The sequence below is a fragment of the Triticum aestivum genome, chromosome 1A (assembly GCF_018294505.1).
Source record: "Triticum aestivum cultivar Chinese Spring chromosome 1A, IWGSC CS RefSeq v2.1, whole genome shotgun sequence".
NCBI lineage: Eukaryota > Viridiplantae > Streptophyta > Magnoliopsida > Poales > Poaceae > Triticum > Triticum aestivum.
This window is the reverse complement of record NC_057794.1, coordinates 350,627,501-350,649,298: the sequence shown is the minus strand read 5'-3', so window position 1 is coordinate 350,649,298 and position 21,798 is coordinate 350,627,501.

The following is a 21,798-nucleotide window of genomic DNA, read 5'->3' as shown; positions in this document are numbered from 1 at the left end:
AGAGGAGGCTGCGCAAATTCCCTCAGTCCTTATGCCTTAGGTTCTCGGTGTTGATCGAGACGGTGCTCAGGAGAATGCACCCGAGCTGAACCGAGTACCCCTTGACTACTTGTTTGGGCGCCGTCGGATGCCCATCAGAGTTCACTTCAGTAAATTCCTCCCTGACGGTGCTGAGCACGCTCGGGCGCCGGTCCTTCCGTTGCCTCTTCGGTTGGCTGCCATTTGTGCGTGCGCCGCCATCATCAGTGGTGGCATCCTCGGTGGCACCATTAGTGGTGTCATCTCCGACGCCACTAGGGGTTGTGTAGTCAGGATCGGCGTCTTCCGAGGCGTCCTCATAGTGGTGAGGTTCTTCCTCCAACTCCCGGGACAACTCCCAGAATTTCTTGCCGCCCGAACCGTCGGCCTCATTGTTGTGGGCCATGTTTCACTCTAAATAGGAAAAAAGTTTGGTCATAAAGTTGGTTATTGTCAAGGAACAAGATCATGGTCTCATCATTTAGGGTTTGTCGACACCGAGGCATCCTAAAAGCTAAGCTTTTATCATTTAGGGGTTGTCGATGTCGAGGCACCCTAAAAGCCTAAGCGTACATCATTTAGGTTCTCATTGACACCGAGGCACCCTATAGAAGCCAAGTTAAGTTTTCATCATTTAGGGTTTATTGATGTCGAGGCACCCTAGGTTGGGCCTAATCACTTTGCACTAATCACTTGGCTCTATTGCCACCTATGTTGGATTTATTATCTAGGGTTTATCGATGCTAAGGAGAATTCTAAGTTGGGCCTAATCACTTGGCTCTATTGCCACCTATGGTTTAATGCAGCAAGAATGGCGGGGCAGTTGATCCTACTTAACTAAGTACTAAGATACCCCGGCCAATGCATTAGTCGCAAGTACCCCATATGTCCTATTTTTAGCAAAGTCATGCTAAAATTCACGGAAAATTTCAGCATGACCTTTGCTGAAAATAGGACATATGGAGTACCCGAATTTGCCGGAACGGAAGTTAATCGACATTCCGGCTAACCCAAGGGCCTCTTGGGGTACCTGCAAATTCATCACGACACAATGGTCGGAGACAAAACCCAGCCATAGACCATATGGCCCTCTACTTTCATATGGACAAAAATTAGCTCAACTTATGTGAGCTTCCATTCCAGATCTAATAGGTCACCCAACAAAAAATCTTCAATAGTTTAGCAAGTCTGTACAAACACAGAAAGAATAGAAAGTTTGCTGCCTATTCAAACACAGAAACAAAACACTACTTGAAACTTCTGCTACATTTGGACCATGGCAATTTACTTTCATGGAGCATGACAAATGTATTTTACAAATCATGGCATTGTTTTTACTATATGTACCATGGCAAATTTCATCTATAAACCATGGACAAATACATGATATAGTGCATTTTTCTTCAGAATGACAAATACTCGGTTGACAATATGCAAATGATTTCCTAGGGGTTTCAGACATGCTATGTGTGTCTGAATACATGTGTGTCAGAATCATGTGTCCAAGCCAGTCACAAGCACAAGCAGATCATGTGTATTCAGGTGTGCACTGAATCATGTGTTTACTTAATTTTAAACTTGCTAGCAATAAGCTTGCAGTACACTTTATAGTCAGATCAGGAGCCAAGCTCTAAAACTGGACTTTTAACTGACTTTTAAACTGAATTTCTACTTCAAAATAAGAGTACCATGCCTGCTTAACTGAATTTTTAACATAATCTCTCTCTTGGCCTAGGAGTACTCAATTTCAATCTCTCTCTTGGCCTAGGAGCAAGTTTGTGCAGCACCAAATTTGTGCAGCCCCAAGTTTGTGCAACTATTGGTACAAAAATGTGCAGCCTCATGTTCGTCTCTCACTTACTCTGTGTTGGTTATGGCATCAGGTTAAATTTACTGCATTTCACAACCTGATAACATAAAATGCTCTTAGGCTGAGCCTGTTTTGTGATCAGATCTTTGGTTTGTTCAACCTAGTAAGAACATGATAATCACCCCTGATGCATTGATTATGAAAGAGTGTATGGACTGTCTGTCCTTGTAATCCAAAAGAGAATGCACATTTTGGCAAGCGAAGTCAATATGTCATTTGCCAAATAGTTTAGTCATGTAAGTGCAGATATTTCACCAAGAGTTACTTCCACCCTCTAAACATACATTACATAAGAAAAATGTTTGATATGATCTTTGCAAAACAAAATGTAAAGCATTAAGCGTCAGTATTTTTTTATCTGACTAAATACATCAGTGAACTTGCTCAAATAATAACATAATCTTCCAAACTATCCTCCACTAGAGCCTCCCAGACAGAATGCTACATAATCAAATCATCGATCCAAGAGCAGTATATTTGTGCTGTTTAGCTTTTTCTGGAAGGTTTTTCTCAGAGCCTACTTTACTTAAAACAGATGATTCTAAATATGAAGACAATAAGTGAACAACATTCTAGGCATGCGATTCCAATCACTTTTTTACTTTTCTTCCTCAAGCACATTCATCCAACATTATCTCCTTTCTTGCAACACAGCAAAAAACAACCACTAGCTACCCAAATACATGGATGCTGCCTCTACCACCCCGTAAAATAAAAATCAAACCTATTTAACTCACATATACATTCTAATTAGATCAGACAGATGTTTCAGCACAATAAACATAGTCATGTACAATAAGAAGCAAATGTGTTACTGTCAGGGTTTGGTTTCACTTGAATAAAAACCATGCCAAAGAAACTAGCAGGTAAAAGTACAACATTGCTCAGAAAGTTTTGCACTTTGCATATACAAGCTATATAGTTTGAAATCAAATGCATACAGCTGAGACAAGCATCGACCATAGCACTCCACAGCCATGAACTTGTACAGAGGGGGAGAGAGGCGAGACAAGTGGTCACCTTGGTGACAGGGGAACCAAATCCAAACAAGTCGAATCCACAGTAGAAACTTCTCTGTATCCTGTTGAACCAAGTCCTTCCTTCACACAACACAACAGCACAACACAGCTATAGATGAGAACGCGTCAGAGGTTGGGGGAGAAGAAGAAGAAGATCAGCAAGAGACAAGGGGAAGAGGGATTCGTACCCTGTTCTCCTGCTGGACGGCGGGGAGGTCGCGGGCCTCCTCTCCTGCTGGACGTGGGGCCTCCTCTCCTGATGGACGTGGGGCGGCTCCGAGGCTCCACGTCTCCGGCGTCTCCGAGGCTCCAAATCTCCGGCGGTTTCTAGGGTTTCGAGGGGGGGAGGTGGGGCTCGGTGGGAGGCGGGGCTCGGGGGGAGGCAACGCTCGAGGGGGAGGAAGGGGAGAGGGAGGCGGCGGGAACGCGTGGGTGGCAGCGGTGCAGTGGGTCAGGGCAGCGGCAGCGGCGGCGCGGTGGAGGGAGGGACGAGGGAGGGAGCAGCGTGGTGGAGGGAAAGGGACGAAGTAGTCTGGCGAGAGGGAGGGACGAGGGAGGGACGAAGTGTATGGATGGGGGAAGATTACTAATGGCGCACCCCCAGGCGGTGCGCCATTAGAATGTTTTTTTTCATAGCAATGGCGCACCAGTGGGACAATGCGCCATAAGTAAGATTTCTTTTTAAAAAAATGAATATGAAACAGTAATATTTTTTTATAAAAATAGTAATAATTGTTGTTTAACAACAATTGTAGTTTACACTTTATTATTATTACTTTTTTAAAAATGAATATGAATATGAAATAGTAATATTTTTTATAAAAACAGTAATAATTGTTGTTTAACAAAAATTGTAGTCTAAACTTTATTATTATTATTTTTAAAATGAATATGAATATGAAACAGTAATATTTTTTATAAAAATAGTAATAATTTTTTAAAAAATATCATCAAATTTGTTATTTGAAAATATCATCGGCGGCGGCGGTGGAGCGGGGGAGGGTGCGGGAGGTGCTCGTCGGCGGCGGTGGAGCGTGGGAGGGTGCGGGGGTGCTTGTTGGCGGCGGTGGAGCGGGGGAGGGTGTCGTGGGTTGGCGGCGGCGGTGGAACTAGCGGGGGAGGGTGCGGGTGGATTCGAGATTGAGATGGAGGGGGAATCGAGATCGAGATGGAGGGGGATCGAGATCGAGTGTCCTCATGAATTCAAAAAGTGCCCATGAAATTTAAAATATTCATGATATCAAAAAGTGCCCATGAAATACAATCGAGAAATGAAGACTACGATTTAAATACAATCGATCTTAGCTAGCTATCTGTTCACAATCTTCTTGCCCTTCTTTTCTGCAAATGGAGTTCTTCTGTGGAACGGACATCCTTTAGGTAGGGTGGTCCTGCTTCTTCTTGTGGTGTATGCTGCTACTTCGTCGTCGTCGTCATGTTCGATCTTCGGGTCGCCATACTTGTCGAAGTCTTGCTCATTGGCTACTCCATCCATTCCGATGATCTTCCTTTTGCCTCTCCTCACGACAACACGACTGGGCTTTGATGGGTCGGTAATGAAGAAGCATTGGTCCACTTGGGAAGCCAGTACCCATGGCTCATTTTTTGCAGTGACGTTTGCACCCGCGGTCTTGGATTTGGCTTCGGGTATAACCATGGTGGTGAAATACCGGTCTTCTTTTAGGACGCTCTTGGCCCATCTGACACGGAACATCGGGACCTTCTCTCTAGCGTAGCTCAGCTCCCAGATCTCCTCGATCCTTCCGTAGTATCTGTCCTTGTCGTTACCGGTGTAGGATTCCATCGTTACCCCGGAGTTCTGATAACCATCGCTCCTCATGTCCTTGTCCTCAGTGTAGAATGTGTAGCCGTTGATATCGTACGCCTCATAGGTCATCAGGTTGTGCTCGGCGCCCTGTGACAAGGCGAATATGAGTTGTTCTTCCGTGGAAGAATCCTCATGTAAAGGGTACGACAGAAGCTTCTGCTTGAACCAACGCGTGAAACATGAGTTGTGCTCTTTGATTATATCTCCGTCCGTCCTCTGTTGGCCTCGGTCATTGTACGTCTTCTCAATAAAGGTTTTGTGCTCTACCACCCAAGGATCGACCACGTCTATGTGTTGTAGCGCGACTAGGTTTGCTCTTTCAAAGTCGGCGAGTCGACCCTCGAAGTCGACATGCATTTCGCGGCGACCCTCACGGTGACCCCATCCAGCGAGCCTGCCGAGGTGCCTGTTGACGGGCAGACCAACGGGGTTCTCGATGCCTAGATAATTCGTGCAGTAGGAGATGCACTCTTTGGTCAGAAAGCCCCTGGCTATGCTTCCCTCTGGACGTGACATGTTGCGAACGTATCCTTTGATGACACCATTCATCCTTTCGAACGGCATCATGCTGTGCAGGAACGTCGGCCCGAGTTGGATGATATCCTCCACGATATGGACCAGCAGATGCACCATAACATCAAAGAATGCGGGCGGGAAGTACATCTCAAGCTCGCATAGTATCACCACGATCTCTTCCTGTAGCCTTCTGAGTTGCCTCACGCCAACCGACTTCTGAGAGATGATGTCAAAAAAGTTGCATAGGCCAAATAGCATTTCACGGACGTGCACGTCCATGATCCCATGGATTGCAACTGGAAGTATCTACGTCATCAGCACGTGACAGTCGTGAGACTTCATCCCGCTGAACTTCTGCTTCGCTGGGTCTAGGTATCTGCTTATCTTCCCCGCGTAACTGTAAGGAAGTTTTACTCCTACGAGGCAGGTGAAAAATTGCTCGATCTCCTCCTGACTTAGAGTGAAGCACGCGGGAGGGTAGTCATTTCCGGTCTTCTTGGCCTTTTTGCCTTTGCGACGACTTTCTGTGTCGTGCTTCGCCTCATCATCATCATCATCATCATCATCATCATCATCATCATCATCATCATCATCAACATCATTAGCGTGAAGCTCCTGCCTAATGCCCATTGATTTCAAGTCTGCCCTTGCTTTCGGCCCATCTTTGGTCCTCTCTGGCATGTTGAGCAGGGTACCAAGCAGACTCTCGCACACATTCTTCGTGATATGCCTGGCATCAAGGCTGTGAGGCACACGGTGGATCTTCCAGTACGGCAAGTCCCAGAAAACAGACCTCGTTTTCCATTCCTTCAGCAGCGGCTCTGGCGCCTTTCGCTTCTTTCCCGGCTCTGGCGCCTTTCGCTTCTTTCCCGGCTCTGGCTCCTTTTGCTTCTTTCCCGGCAGTGGGCAATCTTTCCAATTTTTCAACAGCTCGTCTATTTCCTCGTCGCTCCTCGTACGCGGGCGTCTTCGGGGTTCGGTTTCACCATCTAACAGATCCTTGTGTTTCCTCCATAAGTCATCGTCGCGAAGCCACCTTCGATGTCCCATGAACACGGTTTTCAAAGACCCGGGATCTCTATCTAGCTGGCGATATGTTGTGTCATCCATGCACCTGACGCATCCAAAAAATCCGTGGACCACCTGCCCCGCGAGATATCCGTAACCGAGATAGTCGTGCACCGTCGTGAGCAGTGCGGCTCTCATAAGAAAATATTCTTTCTCTGCGGCGTCCCACGTATTGGCTGGCGTTTTCCACAGCGTGTCTAGCTCCTCTTTCAGCAGCCCCAGATACAGATTGATGTCGTTCCCTGGTTGTTTCGGCCCTTCAATTAGCATACTCATGTGAATGTACTTCCTCTTCATGCACAACCAGGGGGGAAGGTTGTACATCCACACAAACACAGGCCAGGTGCTATGTGTGCTTCTCTGGCTGCCAAACGGATTGACTCCATCGGTGCTCGCGCCCAGCATGATGTTCCTTGGATCCTTCCCAAATTCTGGGTGTTCGAAGTTCAACGCTTGCCACTGGCTCCCATCCTTAGGGTGACTCAGCATCTTGTCTTTTTTATTTATCTCCGGATCATTTGCGTCATCTTCTCGCTTCTTCTCCTCCCTATCCGCGTGCCAACGCAGGAGCTTTGCTACCTTAGGGTCCGCGAAATACCGCTGCAGACGAGGAGTGATCGGAAAGTACCACACCACTTTTCGAGGAGCTTTCTTCCTCTTCTTGTATCGAGTGACGCCGCACACCGGACATATGGTAGACTCCGCGTGCTCGTCCCGATAAATGATGCAATTGTTCATGCACACATGGTATTTCACGTGCGGTAAATCCAGAGGACACACGATTTTCTTCGCCTCCTCGAAACTGGTAGGGCACTTGTTCCCCTTGGGAAGACGTTCGTGCCAGAATGACATGTTCTCGTCGAAGCATGCGTCGGTCATTTTGTGTTTTACCTTCATCTCCAGAGCCATGAGCGTTACTTTCAGGCGGGTATCCTCGGGCCTGCATCCTTCATACAATGGAGTAACCGCGTCTATCTCCAGTTGATCCAGCTTGGCTTTCTCTCGGGCGGCAGCTCTTGCGTTATCCGTTTGCTTGAGAAGCAGCTCTTGAATATGAGGGTCCTGCACCCAGCCCATCGATGGTCCATCGTCGTCTGCTCCGCCGGCATCTTCATCTTCATGATCATGCCCTTCGTCTGCTCCGGCATCTTCCTCATCATCATGTCCGGCATCTTCTACATGATGACTGTGTACAGCATCACCGTCGTGATCATGTCCTGGAGATTCTTCGTCTTCTCGCCCGCCCGAGCCGCGGTGGTTGTCTTGCTGCCCTTCCTCATTTCTTGCCCGGCCCCCCATGGACGACTTCATAGTCATCTTCATCACCTTGCCACCGATAGCCATCCATGAAACCACGCAAGAGCAGGTGGTCCCGCACCTGCCCGGAATCCGGGTCCGCAATAAGGCTCTTCAGCTTGCATCTTCGACACGGACATCTTATCTCCGTCTTGTTCTTTTGAAGCATCTCGGCCTTCGCAGAGCTCAAAAACCTATTCACAATGCCTTCGGTCATCGTGCGGACCATGGTCGCCTGCGGGGTAGAGAAAAATGATATTTTAGAACCAAGAAAAAATTTGGCATGACTTTCCCTAAAAATAGGACCAAAAAGAATGCATAGTGCCAAAATTCTCGCCGAAACGGAAATGAATCAACATTCCGGCAAAATATTGGCAACTACCGCATTTCAAATACCGGTACCTGTGAACACGAACATATATGCAACACCACAAACATACGCAACACCACAAACATACATAGATCTAGCTAGGCTACAAAAAGTGCATGTGCACATTGTTGGAGCGAGCTAGGGAGAAAATAAGTAGATCTACAACATGAAGATAGCTTTCCCCTTACTTACCTATCAAAAAAAGGTAATTTCACCACTTAATTTTGATGAATCTATGGTGCAAATGAGGTGAGGAGGAGGAGGCAGCCGACAAGCTTGGAGAAGGAGGTGGAGGGAATGAAGTGGGAAAGTGAGTGTGTAGGTGTGGTTGTCCAAAATATCTAGCTCGTCCCAGGTTACTAATGGCGCACCACCTAGCCATGCGCCATTAGTAACCCAACATACTAATGGCGCACCTGCTGGCCGTGCGCCATTAGTAGTTTTGCAAAAAAACAAAAATATATATATATATACTAATGGTACACCATGGCATAGTGCGCCATTACTAGTTTAAACTAGTAATGGCGCACTATGCCACGGTGCGCCATTAGTAGTTTTGCAAAAAAAGAATAAAAAAATACAGTAGTGGCGCACTCTATGGCTGGTGCGCCATTACTAGTTAGAACTAGTAATGGCGCACTTTGCCTGGATGCGCCATTAGTATGTTTGGAAAAAATGAAAAAAAATTGTTACTAGTGGCGCACCTTGTGTCTGGTGCGCCATTAGTGTCTTCCACACTAATGGCGCATCGGCACATGGTGCGCCATTAGTATATAGTAGTGGCGCACCACTTCTCTGGTGCGCCATTAGTGTCAATTTCATCTATAGCCCTTTTCCTAGTAGTGCCCATACGTTAGCTTAGCATAATGATCATTAAGTTTTATTGCTATTGCTTTCTTCATGTCATATACATATTCCTTTGACTATGAGATTATGCTACTCCCGGATACTGGAGGAATACGTTGTGTGCTATCAAATGTCACAATTTAACTGGGTGATTATAAAGATGCTCTACAGGTATCTCCGAAGGTGTTTGTTGGGTTGGCATAGATCGAGATTAGGATTTTTCACTCCGAGTATCGGAGAGGTATCTTTGGTCCCTCTTGGTAGTGCACATCATAATAAGACTTGCAAGCAATGTGACTAATGAGTTAGTTGCGAGATGATGCATCATGGAATGAGTAAAGAGACTTGCCAGTAACGAGATTGAACTAGGTATGAAGATACCGACAATTAATCTCGGGCAAGTAACATACCGATGACAAAGGGAATAACTTATATTGTCATTACGGTACGACCGATAAAGATCTTTGTAGAATATTGACCGGAGAGGTGTCTCGGTCATGTCTACATTGTTCACGAACCCATAGGGTCTGCACACTTAACGTTCGATGACGATTTTGTATTATATGATTTATGTGATTTGGTGACCGAATGTTGTTAGGAGTCTCGGATGATATCACAGACATGGCGAGGAGAATCGAAATGGTCGAGAGGTAAAGATTCATATATAGGACGATGATATTCGAACATGGAAGTGTTTCGTGGCATACCAGGTACATATTAGAGTACCGGGGGGTTACCGGATCCCCCCAAGGGAATAATGAGCCTTATGGGCCATAGGAGGGAAGCACACCAGCCCACAAGGGGTGGTGCGCCCCCCTAAGGAAGGAGGCCGAATAGGAGAAGGAGGTGGGGGTTTGCCCCCCCCTTTCCTTCCTCCCCCCTCTCTTCCCTATCCCCCCTTCTAGTAAAAGGAAAGGGGGGAGGCCGAATTCGACTAGGGACCCAAGTAGGATTCCTCCTACTTGGGTGCCCAATTGGCTGCCTCTCCTCCCCTCCAACCTATATATAAGGGGGCACCTCTAGAAGATACAACATTTATTCCTAGCCGTGTGCGGCGCCCCCTTCCGCAGTTTACGCCTCCGGTCATATTGTCATAGTGCTTAGGCGAAGCCCTGCGCGGATCACTTCACCATCACCATCACCACCCCGTCATGCTGACAAAACTCTCCCTTGACACTTTGCTGGATCAAGATTTCAAGGGACTTCATCGAGCTGAACGTGTGTAGAACTCGGAGGTGCCATACGTTTGGTGCTTGATCGCTTGAACGAGAAGAAGTTCGACTACATCAACCGCGTTGTCAAATGCTTCTGCTTTCGGTCTACAGGGTACATGGACACACTGTACCTCTCTCGTTGCTATGCATCTCCTAGATAGATCTTGCGTGAGCGTAGGAAATTTTGTGAAATTTCATGCTGCGTTCCCCGACAGTGGTATTAGAGCCAGGTTTATGCATAGATGATATGCATGAGTAGAAGACAAAGAGTTGTGGGCGGTGATCATCATACTGCTTACAACCAATATCTTATTTTGATTCGGCGGTATTGTTGGATGAAGTGTCCCGAACAAACCTTACATGACCACGTTCATGAGACTGGTTCCACCGACAGACATGCAACTAGTTTTGCATAAAGGTGGTTGGCGGGTGTATGTTTCTCCAACTTTAGTTGAATCGAATTTGACTGCGGCCGGTCCTTGTTGAAGGTTAGAACAGAAAACATGATAAATTACCATTTTGGTTTTGATGCGTAGGTAAGAACGGTTCTTACTAGAAGCCCGTAGCAGCCACGTAAAACTTGCAACAACAAAGTAGAGGTCATCAAACTTGTTTTTGCAGGGCATGTTGTGATGTGACATGGTCAAGACATGATATGATAGACGTTATTGTATGATATGATCATGTTTTGTAAAAGTTATCGGCAATTGGCAGGAGCCTTATGGTTGTCGTTTTATAGTATGAAATGCAAACGCCATGTAATTTACTTTATCACTACGCGCTAGCGATAGTTGTAGAAGAAATAGTTGGCGAGACGACAACAATGCTACGATGGACATCAAGGTGTCAAGCCGGTGACGATGGAAATCATGACGGTGCTTTGGAGATGGAAATCAAAGGCACAAGATGATGATGCCATATCATGTCACATTTTTTGATTGCATGTGATGTTTATCTTTTATGCATCTTATTTTGCTTAGTAAGGCGGTAGCATTATAAGATGATCTCTTACTAAAATTTCAAGGTATAAGTGTTCTCCCTGATCACCGTTGCGACAGTTCATTGTGTTGAGACACCACGTGATGATCGGGTGTGATAAGCTCTATGTTCGCATACAATGGGTGCAAGACAGTTTTGCACATGCGGAATACTCGGGTTAAACTTGACGAGCCTAGCATGTACAGACATGGCCTTAGAACACTGGAGACCGAAAGGTCGATCATGAATCATATAGTAGATATGATCAACATAGAGATGTTCACCATTGAAAACTACTCCATCTCACATGATGATCAGATATGGTTTAGTTGATATGGATCACGTGATCATTTAGATGACTCGAGGGATGTCTATCTAAGTGGGAGTTCTTAAGTAATATGATTAATTGAACTTAATTTATCATGAACTTAGTCCTAATAGTTTTTGCATATCTATGTTGTAGATCAATGGCCCGTGCTACCATTCCCTTAAATTTTAATGTGTTCCTAGAGAAAGCTAAGTTGAAAGATGATGGTAGCAACTACATGGATTGGGTCCGTAACTTGAGGATCAACCTCATTGCTGCATAGAAGAATTATGTCCTTGATGCACCGCTAGGTGACAAGCCCCCTCCCACTAATGTAGACGCTTTGAACGTCTGGCAGACGCAGTCTCATGACTACTCTATAGTTCAGTGTGCCAAGCTCTACGGCTTACAATGGGGACTTCAAAGACGTTTTGAACATCATTAACCAAATGAGATGTTCCAGGAATTGAAGTTAATATTTCAAGCAAATGCCCAAGTTGAGAGATATGAAGTCTCCAACAAGTTCTATAGTTGCAAGATGGAGGAGAACAGTTCTGTTAGTGAACACATACTCAGAATGTCTGGGTATCATAACCACTTGACTCAGCTGGGAGTTAATCTTCCGGAAGATAGTGGTATCGACAGAGCTCTTCAATCACTGCCACCAAGCTACAAAGGCTTCGTGATGAACTATAATATGCAAGGGACGGATAAGACAAGTCCCGAGCTCTTCGCTATGCTCAAAGCTGCAGAGGTAGAAATCAAGAAAGAGCATCAAGTGTTTATGGTTAACAAGACCACTAGTTTCAAGAAAAAGGGCATGGGAAAGATGGGGGACTACAAGAAGAATGGAAAGCAAGTTGTCACTAACGGGAAGAAGCCCAAGTCTGGACCCAAACCTGAAACTGAGTGCTTCGACTACAAAGGGAATGGTCACTAGAAGCGGAATTGCCCCAAGTATTTGGCGGATAAGAAGGATGGCAAAGTGAACAAAGGTATATTTGATATACATGTTATTGATGTGTACCTTACTAATGCTCGTAGTAGTGCCTGGGTATTTGATACTGGTACTGTTGCTTACATTTGCAACTCAAAACAGGTGCTATGGATTAAACAAAGATTGGCTAAGGACGAGGTGACGATGCGCGTCGGGAATGATTCCAAGGTCGATGTGATCACTGTAGGCACGCTACCTCTACATCTACCTTCGGGATTAGTTTCAGACCTGAATAATTGTTATTTGGTGCCAGCGTTGAGCATGAACATTATATCTGGATATTGTTTGATGCGAGATATTTATTCATTTAAATCAGAGAATAATGGTTGTTCTATTTATATGAGTAATATCTTTTATGGTCATGCACCCTTGAAGAGTGGTCTATTTTTTTTGAATCTCGATCGTGGTGATACAAATATTCATAATATTGATGCCAAAAGATGGAAAGTTGATAATGATAGTGCAAGATATTTATGGCTCTGCCGTTTAGGTCATATTGGTGTATATTGCATGAAGAAACTCCATGCGGATGGACTTTTGGAATCACTTGATTATGAATCATTTGATGCTTGTGAACCATGCCTCATGGGCAAGATGACTAAGACTCTGTTCTCTGGAACAATGGAGCAAGCCCCTAACTTATTGGAAATAATACATACCGATGTATGCGGTCCGATGAGTGTTGAGGCTCGTGGTGGGTATCGTTATTTTCTGACCTTCACAAATTATTTGAGCAGATATGGGTATGTCTACTTGATGAAACACAAGTCTGAAACATTTGAAAAGTTCAAAGAATTTTAGAGTGAAGTGGAGAATTATCATAACAAGAAAATAAAGTTTCTACGATCTGATCACGGAGGCAAATATTAGAGTTTGGCCTTCATTTAAAACAATGTGGAATAGTTTCACAACTCACTCTAACTGGAACACCACAACGTAATGGTGTGTCCGAATGTTGTAACCATACTTTATTAGATATGGTGCGATCCATGATGTCTCTTACCGATTTACCACTGTCGTTTTGGGGTTATGCATTAGAGACAACTGCATTCACTGGTGCGCGTAGGTCCTAAACAAACTGTTTTTAACCCCTTTCCGCGTCGGCATTTGGAACCGTCACCAAGTGAGTGTGGGCGATAGGGGGGGTTCTTCCCACACGACCCAGAAACCGTCGGGGATATGCCCTCCTGGCACACACGTTCAGCAAAATGAGGTCGTGTGCGACCGGAGGGTGCTCAAATACGGAAATACATACAACAGAGCCAAAAAATTACAAATATACGGCAAAATTGTTTCCGGCCGCAAGTACATCCCACACAGTTAGTCCCCGCTAAACGTTTCCTTCATATGTACATCCCACACAGTCGCTCCAAGGAAAATGTTTTCGTTCACAGGTACATCACACACAATTTTTCCCGTTAAATCGTTTGCGTTATTGAATGTATCACACACGGTCCATAGAAGAAATTGTGTCGCAAAGGCTGTCCATCACACATAGTTTTTATGTGGTAAATGTTTGCGCAAGTTATAATAGTTAGTACCATCTTGTAGTGAACTTATGTCTTCTTCATTGTGCAGACAAAGATCTTGTTGTTTTTGGTTGCTAATTTCTTTATCCTAACAATCTTTCTGAGTTTCTTGATTTTATTGATATTCATGGACAACTCATTTCCCCATATGCAAAAAGGGTCGAACAGTGGGTCAAATCCTCTGACAGCAGGACCTACATGTGCAAGACCAAATAGTTAAAAACCAAAATATTAGAATGGTTCCTGCAATTGCACAATAATGTGCTATTAGAGAACGGACCATGCACATGCTAACCTCGATTGTAAACCTCAGTGCTTCCCATTGTTTCCCTGCAACACATATAAGGTAGTTAGTCATCAAGTTAAGTAAGGATTCGCATGCTATCAGTAAAATATGTTGATGAAAAATAAGCACATTACAGATTCATCAGAATAATTCAAGCCACACAGAAAACCCATTTACCCAAACCAAGCATGATTAAGAACTAGGAAATATAGCACTTTTATATCTTTATCATGTATTAAGTGCAGCCAAATTCGATTTATTCCTCACATGCACAACAATACGAAATTCTACCCACGATAATTGGAGATCGCATTGCAGAATTGAACCAAGCAGTTAACTAAACACCACAACAAATGAACCAAACATTAATTGAGCACCACATTGCACAATATAACACACTCCTAATAGAAGATCAGACAGTTAACCAAACAGTTAACTAAATCCGATTGTAGCTATTGTATTTTTTTCTCATGTATTTACTACAGCCAAATTCAATTTATTCCTCACATGGTATACAATAACAGAATGCACCCACAACTATTGAACATCGCATTGCAGAATTGAACCAAACAGTTAACTAAACACCACAACACAAATGAACCAAACGTTAACTGAGCACCACATTGCACAACGTATAACCAAACCAAGCTTGCTTGACAAATTGGAAATATAGCAATTGTATTTGTTTCTCATGTATTTTGTAAAGATAAATTCGATTTATTTCTCACATGGAAGACAATACAAAATTGCAGCCTGAAGAATTGAACATCACATTTGCAAAATTGAACCAAACAGTTAACTGAAGACGACAACTAATTAACAAAATAGTTAATAAGTGAGCACCACACTGCATGATATATAGAACATATACACTAGAGCAATAGATTGCATGGTAAAATTTGATAGCACAATTCACTAGAATTTGTGAAGGAAAGGCAGGAGCAGCACATGCAATGGGTAAACCGAGCATGCTTAACCGGTGTATCTAGCAAATGGCAAGGTGCTCCTCCAAGATCTGGGGGTCGGCACGAATGGCAGCCATCGCGACCTCATCCGCGCGTGCGGCCACGATTTACTTCTCCGCTGTCAAATGCTCCTTGAGATCCTGGCTATACTGGGTGCACCATGTCTTAGGGTGGCGCTTATTTGGTGGAGGGGTCGGTGATTTGGGTGGAAGGTGTCGCGCTCGCACCGACGGTCGGGGCATGTGGGATGTGGAAGGAGGAGGAGGATGGGGTCGGGTGTGGATTACCTGCCTGGATAGACGAGGCCGAACAGCGTGAAGGAGGGCCACCGACGAGGAGGTGGCACTGCAAGCAAGGAGTGAAGGTTTCAACTTGGAAAGGAAGGCGGAAAGAGGGGAAATGTGGCTTTTGGTAAGGGGAGGGGGCGGGGAGGTAGATATTTCCGCGGAAGCCAAAAATTTGGAATCGCTTCAGCCAAAACTGGTGCGCAAAGTGTCAGCAGACACGATCCCTTTTTCAGAACTATGTACGATATGTGGACATCACAAACGATTCAGATAGCTTCACCCGTGTGTGATGAGTTTGAACGTCAAAAGTTTTGGTTCGAATTTCCACTGTTAAAGTGGTCATCCACGTCATTGCATAATTTGGGTACACAAAGGAGACTACAGCACACCTACACTTCTTAATCGAGCAAGTTCAGCAATTAAACAAAGCTAGCTGACCTAAACATTACTCTAACAAATTAAAGACCGACACTCTTAATTAAACAAAACAAAGAGTACTACTACGGCTAGTGCTCATCGATCTCTGCCGCCGCCTCCATGTCCAGCTCGCGCCCAACGGTCTCATGGGGAAGGGGCTCCATGGCATCCATCGCACCATACTCGGCAGGCATCTCGCCATCCGTGTCCGCCATCTCTTTGGAAAAGGCCGCCATGAGCTGGGCGTGGGCGTATGTGATCTGGGCTTGGACGGGCTCCGTCATCGCAAGGTATGTAGCGGAGGAACCGACGGCTGCTCGAACGCTCTCAGCGATTGCCAGCTCTTCGGCCGTGGGTTGCCGACCGTTGTTGGATAAGCTTCATTCGATTTGTGCGGTGATCGCCAGGAGCTGGGTGCGGGCGGCCTCCATCAGGGCTAAGGCCGCCGTAGCGGAACGGACATCTGTTGTGCCGCTCTCGCCAGTTGCTATCCCCGAGGCAGATGTTACTACCGCCACCTGAGAAGCAACAACGGCCATTTGGGCGGCCTTTGCTGCCCGGTCGCAGATAGCGGCCGCGCTCATGAACCTTGTTAGCACATGGATGGCGGTTGTGGCTGCGCTCTTGCTGGAGTAGGCCACCGAAGTTGCCCTCACGATGCGGGTCCACGTGCCCATCTTTCACCGGCGACAATTGAACAGTGAAATTATATTTGGGGAGCAAGCTAGTGTGCTTGAGACGCTGGCTGTGGACTGTAACCGACGCACCTTCTCGCGTAAGCCATAGGCATACTATACACCGACTGTGGTCCAGGATATTTTGTGTTGCATCTCTCACCGTTGCTGATAATAAACTGTGTGCGATCTACTTGATTTTTGATCTTGATTTGAATTACATAATGGGGTCACAACGGCAATGGACGGTGTTTGAATTGCTAGACCTTTTACATGGAGTGAACATGCAAGTATATGTGTGTCGTAAAAGAATTGGAATTATTCAGGGTTCGTTTGAACATTTTGTACATTAAACTGGTTTTCTAGCCATTTCAGGTGCACAATTCAAAATTAAACTACATGCACATGCTCCAGTGCATATAAATTGGTTGAAAATTTAAATCTGTGTCCTTGGGTGCATGCTAGCTCCCATGCAAGAAATGGGAATGGATTTCAAACACCAGCGCACCGTTGATTGCCGGCAAAACATTGAGATGCCTGGTTTTTAAATTCTAGTAAATCAAAAACTCATCTGAAATTCATGAAACCTGGCATGCTATCATGGAGCGGCATTAACATGCCGTGGTAAAACTTTGTCCCATTTGGGGCAGGTTTGGGTATATGCTTCTCACAAACCGGAGCTTCTCACAACAAGCATGATGGTTTTCGATAGAGAATGTCCCACCTTCGGGGACAAAACGATATCCATTCTACCTCTTATTGCTTTCAAAAAATTTCTCGTGTCAACGTAGAACAACAGGAGTGTTGTGTGAATTTTTGTGATTTTTCGGGGTTTGTTTGGACATTTTTATGCATTAACTGTGTTTTCAATGCATTTATGTGCGTAATTCAAATTTGAACTACATGCACATCCTCCAGTGCATATAAATTGGTTGAAAAATCAAATATGTGTCCTTGGGTGCAAGCTTAATTAGGTCCCATACAAGAAATGAGAATGAATTTCAAACACTTGTACACTGTTGATTGCCGGCAAAACATTGGGATGCCTGGTTTTTAAAATCTAGTAAATCCAAAACCCGTCTAAAATTCATGAAACTTGGCATGCTATCATCGAGCGGCATCAACATGCCGTGGTAAATTTTTTTGTCCCATTTGGTGCAGGTTTGGGTATATGCTTCTCACAAACCGGAGCTTCTCACAACAAACATGTGATGGTTTTCGGTAGGGAATGTCCCACCTTTCGGGACGAAATGATGTCCATTGCCTCTTATTGCTTTCAAATTTTTTTCTCGTGTCAACATAGTACAACAGGAGTGTTGTGAGATTTTTTTTGTGATTTTTTGGGGTTCGTTTGGACATTTTTATGCATTAACCGAGTTTTCAATGCATTTACGTGCATAATTCAAATTTGGACTACATGCACATGCTCCAGCGCATATAAATTGGTTGAAAAATATAATATGTGTCCTTGGGTGCATGCTTAGGTCCCATGCAAGAAATAGGAATGAATTTCAAACACCAGGGCACCGTTGATTGCTGACAAAACATTGAGATGCCTGGTTTTAAATTCTAGTAAATCCAAAACCCGTCTGAAATTCATGAAACTTGGCATTCTATCATGGAGCGGCATTAACATGCCATGGTAAAAAAATTGTCCCATTTGGGGCAGGTTTGGGTATATGCTTCTCACAAACCGGCGCTTCTCACAACAAGCATGATGGTTTTCGGTAGGGAACGTCCCACCTTTGGGGACGAAATGATATCCATTGCCTCTTATTGCTTTCAACTTTTTTTATTGTGTCAACATTGAACAATAGGAGTGTTGTGTGAATTTTTGTGATTTTTCGGGGTTCATTTGGACATTTTTATGCATTAACTGAGTTTTCAACGCATTTATGTGCATAATTCAAATTAAACTACATGCACATGCTCCAATGCATATGAATTGGTTGAAAAATCAAATATGTGTCCTTGGGTGCATGCTTAGGTCCCACGCAAGAAATGGAAATGAATTTCAAACACCAGGGCACCGTTGATTGCCGGAAAAACATTGAGATGCCTGGTTTTTAAATTCTAATAAATCAAAAACTCGTCTGAAATTCATGAAACTTGGCATGGTGTCATGGAATGGCACCCGACATGCTGTGGTATTTTTCGTGTCCATTTTGAGAGAAGGCGCATTCGAATAATGACAGCCAACAAAGGCATTTTGAAAAAATAGTTGCCAATTTAATATCTCAAATGTTTGTATAATTCAAACCATGTGCGTTCTGTTAACCATTCATGTGACACCACTTGTCTTGGTTTTAATGGCTGTGGGAGGTGCCATGCGGACAGCTGCTTGACCTTGACTGAACGGGAGGCGTGCGAGCGTCGTCCTATGAATATGCTGACCGAGAGGCGTGCAAGCTGTCCTCGAATGCGCAGGCTCATCGAGAAGCGTGCGAGCTATACGCTGCGCAGGCTCACTTGGAAGTGAGCCCTTTGACTTCCATGGCCACCCGCCTTGCTCGCATCCTCTCCATTAATGGCGCCCAAGCCACTATTTATTTCGCTTTTTAAATATACAACAATCATCGCAAACATTTTAGTTAGAACACCCGTATGCAAACCGACAGCTTCCCCGGGAAGCCAAGTGAAAATGTGCCGAGCAGGATTTCTGCTGCTCTTGATCGCAAACGTTTTAGATAGAACACCCGTATGCAAAGTGAGAGCAGTGCAGGATTTGTGCATCCCTTCAACGCAAACGATTGTTTTGGATGACCCGTGTGCAACCATGTACAAACAATTTGGTAAGATTTGTCAATCCTTGTAACACTGCGATTTTTCAAAATATGAAGCTAAAAATCACTAGCAGTATCTAATTTTTGCAACTAAAATTCACTAATTAAGCATATATTTCATTCATAGATTAAACAGTCGTTTTTAATTTATACAAACAGTTCAACTCGACAGCTGAACCGACCAAACTTTTTCCCTATTGTTGTCAACCATGTACTGAAATAACTAGTTCAACTATATATACTAGCTAATTTTAAGTACGTTGTACAGTTCCACCACATCATAGTCAGATGAACTGAACAAAGTAGCCCCTAAATACTACTACTACCGCGGAGGGGATTTGTACTACTTCCGGCTGCCTCTCCTCTATCGAGCGCGCTCAATAAGAGGCAGAGGAGGAGGAGCCTACCGACAAGCTGCGCAACCGCAATATGGTGCCTGCCGCTGTTGTAGCTTCACCGACGCTCACCTCGAACGCCCGCTGCCGCTCCAAATGACCCCTCCTGAAGCGGTGGTTCTCCTTGTAGATCTCCTGATTCCTCGCCTCTGAGGCGGCATGTGCCACGGCCACGGAGGCGGTAAAGCTCTTTGCATGCTCAACGAGGCTTCCTCCTCCTCCCGCAGGAACTCGGTGTAGCACGCAAGGTCACTGACGCACGTGCGGGCATCCACCTCCTCCTCCCGCCTTCGGGCAGTAGTGGAGGAGCGGGTGATGACCCCAGCGGTCGACGATGGGCTGGCAGACACGGCGGCCGACAACAGGGTGGCATCCACGACCACCACCTCCCGCTTTCGGGCCGCGGTGGCGGAGCGGGTAATGGCCACAGTGGCCGGCAGTGTGGTGGTGGCCACGACGGCCACCTCCCGCCTTCGGTCCGTGGTGGCGGAGTGCGCGATGGTCCTGGATTTCAACGGTGATGTAGCGGCAACGGCGGCTGGCAACAACTGCCGATGGCCACCGATGGTGGAGCGTGTGGTGGGTGTTCCGCGCACACCCAACAGGGACGCCACACGCACTACACTACGCCGGGGACTGCGCCGCCGCCGCGGTGTAGCCTCCCAGCTGGAGTTGTCCTCTGATGACGGCGGAGTGGTTGAGTAACGATGACGGGCTGGTGCCATTGGCGATTGTGGGAGAAGCAGACGAGATAAGCTATAAGGAGGGAGGGGAAAATGCGACGTAGGACTCCCCGGCCGTGAGGGTTTTTATAGCAGGCCGGTAAGCATTGGGATTTTGGGGGATTTCACCGAGTGGGCCGGGAAGCTTGCGCGGGAACCTGGGAGGTTGCACGGGAACAGTCTCACCGACGATTCATTGGCGCCACCGTTTGGCCAAAAGAACGCCCCCGCGCGCTGCACAAGCTTGCATTGTAAGCCGTCTACGGCAGCGGGGTGACAAGACGTGCGAGAGGTGGACGAAAGGCCACGTACGCATACGGTTAATAAAAAAACGTTTACGATTTAATTACCTACTATACCACCATCCTGGTTTATAAGTATGATTTAACTAATAAAATAGGAATGCATGTCGCCAAAGATTATATAGTTGGATTTGTATTTGAACATAATTTCCAATTATATAATTTTTAAAACATGCATTAACATTTTGTTGGTTAAATTTGAGGGCAAACTATGGCACAGAATATAAAGGAGACTACTGACTAGACGGAAGTGGTAGCACACGCCCGCTCTCTACGCAGCGACACAACTGTCGGCCAACTTGTAGGCGACCATTTCCTGCTTGTTCAACTGCTCTATGTGTGTGGTTGCTTGCGGTTCAGGCGGCCGCGGCGCGCTCTGCTCGTGTCCCGCCGCGTGCACTCTACTCTCGCGTCCCTCCGGGTACTCTGCCCTCATCCCTCCACATGCGCTGCCAGTGTTTGGGGCCGGCGCACGATCACACATGTTCGTGTGCAAGCGATTGCGCCGGGCGCGGCGTGACGATGTAGTTACACGCTGCAAAAACTGCCATGCGGATGCGCCAAGAATCCACTTCGATCGGCCCCCTTTTATTCCTGTGGCCATTTACCTTCATCTCTCGTCTCACAGGACACAATAAGCACACCCGCGTGGACACATATAGAGAGGACATCCAGCGGTTCCAATGGCGCTCCCTGTGGCTCCAATGGCGCTCCCAGCGGCCGATGACGACAGCAGCGGGAAATTCACCACGCATAACATAGTGGACACCCACGTGAGGGGGATGGCCCTCTCGGTGGTGTACACGAATGATCCGGTCTCGGTGGAGAGCTCCATTCAAACTATGGGGCAGTTCCTTGCTGAGGACAAGTACCGAGTGGTCGGCTTCAACCTCGAGTACACCATCGGTCGTGCCGGGCACGATCAGAAGGTTGTCGTCGCCTAGTTGTGCGTGAGACATGACGTCCTCGTCTACCACTACCACCTTGCCACAAGGCTTTGCGAGCGTTTCTCCAGGTTTATCAATAGCTCCGACTACAGTTTTGCTATGGTGGACACCACCAACGATCTAAAAGCGCTCAAGGTTTCGGACATGAAATGCCCGAATCTTGT